This window comes from Schistocerca cancellata, chromosome 6 (assembly GCF_023864275.1).
Source record: "Schistocerca cancellata isolate TAMUIC-IGC-003103 chromosome 6, iqSchCanc2.1, whole genome shotgun sequence".
Lineage (NCBI taxonomy): Eukaryota > Metazoa > Arthropoda > Insecta > Orthoptera > Acrididae > Schistocerca > Schistocerca cancellata.
In genome coordinates, this window is record NC_064631.1 from 386266860 (window position 1) to 386271403 (window position 4544).

The following is a 4544-nucleotide window of genomic DNA, read 5'->3' on the forward strand; positions in this document are numbered from 1 at the left end:
CCTAGTCTACGAATTACTGTTGTGACCACCAGAGATACAGCACCCTATGTCCGGCGGGTCAGAAATCCTTATCTTGTTTCTACTTCACTTCGCTTATCCACACTACATTTGCACTGAGTCTTAGCGTTTCCCTTTTCATATTTTCTAGCTCCCAACCACGTTGAGACTTTTGATATTCCACGTCCCGACTCGTAGAATGTTACCCATCTAATTCTTATGGTCACATACCCCTTGGCAGTCCCCTCCCGGAGACCCAAGTGGAGAACAAGTTCGGAATATTTTGTGAAGGGAGAAATCATTATGATACTTTCTCAGTTACAGGCTACATATCCTGTGGCTATACCCTATGTGTCTTTAAGACAGTGGTTTCTATTGCCTTCTGCATCCCCATGCCGTTGATCATTGCTGATTCTTCTGCTTTCCCACTGAAAGTACAAGAGAGTGCCCTGAACCTCTGTTCGCCCCTCTGCTCTATTTGACAAGTCCATTGGTAGTACGAGAGTCTCTTCTTATGCCGGAATTCTTCGGCCGCCATTACTAATGATTTTTATTCTACATTTAAGCACTAGGTAGGCTCGAACCCGGGACCCCCGATGTTTTGATTACTGGTCAAAGACGCTATCCATTTTTTTATTACTTTTTCCATTTCTTCATTTTGATCGTCATTGTTCACTCCATTTGGTTTATTTCGTACTGTGGGATACATAGGGCGCATCCAGGGAAGACGCAAAAGGTCTGAAGGTGTTCATTCGGCTAGAGTAGCGAGTGGTTCCTGGGAGAGTAGGAAAAGAAGTGTTGTCGGCTCGCCACACGGAGTGGCCGACCGGTTTGAGGCGCCATGTCAAGGATTACGCGGCCCCTCCCGCCGAAGGTTGGAGTCCTCCCTCGGGCATGGGTGTGCGTGTTGTTCTTAGCGTACGTTAGTTTAAGTCAGTTCAAGTAGTGTGTAAGTCGAGGGACCGATGACCTCAGCAGTTTGGTCCCTCCCGAATTCACACACATTTGAACGTTTTTGGTTGTCGCCTCAGGAGCCAGTAGCGGAGAGCGAGCTAGTTTGGGCCTGGCACTTTGTTCCCACATAACAGAGCCTCACGCGAGCAGTTTCCTACGCTTCCGTTGGTCGAGGACTCCTGGCGACGATCGCAAGGCGTCCGTTCATCAGAAACCCCTAAGCGTGAGAACGATGCTGGTCCAGCAGCATGGGCTGGCACCGTGAACGAGCCGTGGGAGCAATCTCCCAGCAAACAGCACCCTTAACCAAGGACATCAATTTTTTGAAAAAAATTAATAAATTCCTCCAAATGGGTTGCCACCTGCACCTCCTCCTTCTGCAGGACTGGACTGTAAAGCTTACAAAAGTTATGGTTTCTTAAATGCTCCCGTGGGCAGACTGTGCTATTATGGGGCTCTAAAATACTAAGGCAGGGCAACTATTTATATATATATATATTAAAATGGCATCTGTTCTTTCGGACATGTCCGAAACAAGAGATACCATCTTAATATATATATATATATATATATATATATAGTTAAGGCTCACCGTCCACTTGACCATCTTCTTCTTCTGTGCGAATGCACAAACAGTGCCCGAACTCTTACGGGAATCGGCAACGCGACACGAGTACTGAGTATAATGGGCGGAGGCACTACGAATGCAGTGCGGGACAATACGTTGAGAATGTGGGTTTCGCGGGAGGCGTGCCAGAGATAAATCCCTGCAGTCGCGCTATGCTCTATGTCCTCGGTGGCTCAGATGGATAGAGCGTCTGCCATGTAAGCAGGAGATCCCGGGTTCGACTCCCGGTCGGGGCACACATTTTCATCTGTCCCCCTTGACGCATATCAACGCCTGTAAGCAGCTAAGGGTGTTCATTTCAGTGTAAGGGCAACTGTTGACTGACTGCAAATAATTTTGTTTTGAGGGTCATACCCCGATCGTCACAGTCTAGTTATGTCCCTGAGTTGAATATTAACTGAGAGAATAAACATTTATTAACACAATAATCAGAAATGCACTCTTATGAGGGGACTGGCAAAAGAGGAAATTAGTATGCTATCGCACCTTCTTTATCACACTTACGTAGACCGGGCTTCGGGATATTGTATGGTCTGCAATGAAACACTTTCTGTTTTACGGCCGATCTCACACGTGTGTAATATTTTATGCCTGAATTTGAATTATTAATATTTGTAGTGGTTGAAAACAAATAAATTGATAGGCTGTAATTAATTTCACTGGAAATAATTTATAGATTTGTGCTGTCGTACACTATCAACACCACACGTACGTCCAGAGGTTAGTCAATCCGCAGCCGGCTCGTAGACAGCCTGTACTGTATGCGCGAGGAACGCTCACAATGAGCCGACTTCTGAAGATGCCGCACCAACACCAGCTAGTCTAATCGTGGAGTTCCCTTGGAGCCTTCGCAGCCTTTGTTGCCATATGCCCTGTCGGATATCGCTCAGGTATAGATCACACATAAATAGGGCGGATCACTATACAAATACTGTTGATGTGTAACGCGGAGCCGCGCGGAGGGGCCGCGTGGTCAGAGGGGCCATGTCATGGATTGCTCGGCCCCTCCCGCCTGATGTTCGAGTCCTCCCTCGGGCATGGGTGTGTGTGTTGTCCTAGCATACGCTAATTTAAGTAGTGTGTAAGTCGAGGGACCGATGACCTCAGCAGTTTGGTCCCTTAGAAATTCACACACATTTGAAGATTTGTAACGCGGAACAATGTTGGAAGCGGCCGCCGCGAGGTATGTGGCAAATGGTGGTGGTTAGTGTTTAACGTCCCGTCGACAACGAGGTCATTAGAGACGGAGCGCAAGCTCGGGTTAGGGAAGGATTGGGAAGGAAATCGGCCGTGCCCTTTCAAAGGAACCATCCCGGCATTTGCCTGAAACGATTTTAGGGAAATCACGGAAAACCTAAATCAGGATGGCCGGAGACGGGATTGAACCGTCGTCCTCCCGAATGCGAGTCCAGTGTGCTAAATGTGGCAAATGCGGGATACTCTGACGACAGCTTATTTTAAATGACGAATCATTAAACTGCGAAAAACAAAGCGTTTTGTAGCCCTGAATTTAAACTTATGCACTAAGCTTACCACAACGTCGTGACGTGCAATGTATCGAGAAAACGGCAGTCAACAACTGCGGCAGAACTAAAATCACGGTAGCTTATTGATGGCAATTAAAGCTATCCTCTATGAGCAAACTCAAGACAGAAAGGAAATCGATTTCAGTTGTAAGATCAAACTATAATTTTTTTGCTATCACTGGTTGCCAGAAACGATCCTGACACTGGCTACAAGAGCTGCTGCGTTACCGACAGATTCATTAGCACTTGTTTGCACATTAAAGGCGTCAGAGGCAAGTTTCAACCGCAAGAACAATGACAGGAAGAAAAATAAGAGTAAATGATGCGCCAAAGTACTAGAAACAAAAAATTATATTTAAACCAGTTAACTGAATAGAAATAATTAACAAACTCTTTTCATTAGCTTTAGAAATAAGAAAATCCGCTATATTTGACAAAATTCGAACGTAATACCTTCCCCACTATAGGCTAATACGCTAACCACTACACTATGCCACAACACTGAGTTGAAGAAATATATTTATAACTGTGGTGACTCGGTCGCAACGACGAATTGAAGCTTTAAAAAATTGAGCTTCACGTAGTGTCGTGCGAAGCTTATCTAATGTAAACCTATCTCTGTGATTATGGTAGCTGGATACACTAAGTGATCAAAAGTATCCGGACACCTGGCTAAAAATGACTTAAAAGTTCGTGGCGCCCTCCATCGGTAATGCTGGAATTCAATATGGTTTGGCCCACCCTTAGCCTTGATGACAGCTTCCACTCTCTCAGACATACGTTCAGTTAGGTGCTGGAAGGTTTTTTGGGAAGTGGCAGCCCATTCTTCACGGAGTGCTGCACTGGGGAGACGTATCGATGTCGGTCGGTGAGGCCCGGCACGAAGTCGGGTTTTCAAAACATCCCAAAGGTGTTCTATAGGATTCAGGTCAGGACTCTGTGCAGGCCAGTCCACTACAGGGATGTTATTATGTAACCACTCCGCCACAGGCCGTGCATTATGAACAGGTGCTCGATCGGGTTGAAAGATGCAATCCCCATCCCCGAATTGCTCTTCAACAGTGGGAAGCAAGAAGGTGCTTAAAACATTAATGTAAGCCTGTGTTGTGATAGTGCCACGCAAAACAACAAGGGGTGCAAGCCCCCTCCACAAAAAACACGACCACACCATAACACCACCGCCTCCGAATTTTACTGTTGGCACTACACGAGCTGTCAGATTACGTTCACCGAGAATTCGCCATATCCACACCCTGATATCTAACCGCCACATTGTGTACCGTGATTCGTCACTCTACATAACGTTTTTCCACTATTCAGTCGTCCAATGTTTACGCTCCTTACACTAAGCAAGGTGTCGTTTGGCATTTCCCTGCGTGATGTGTGGCTTATGAGCAGCCGCTCGATCATGAAATCCAAGTTTTCTCGCCTCCCGCTTG

The 4544-nt window shown here is 46.3% G+C and overlaps 1 non-coding gene across 1 annotated transcript; it reads left to right on the plus strand.

The window, feature by feature from the left end:
* Positions 1-1741: 1741 nt before the first annotated feature.
* On the plus strand, positions 1742-1815 carry Trnat-ugu (transfer RNA threonine (anticodon UGU)). The gene has a single exon. It is a non-coding gene; the product is annotated as a tRNA-Thr (tRNA).
* The last annotated feature ends 2729 nt before the right edge of the window (positions 1816-4544 follow it).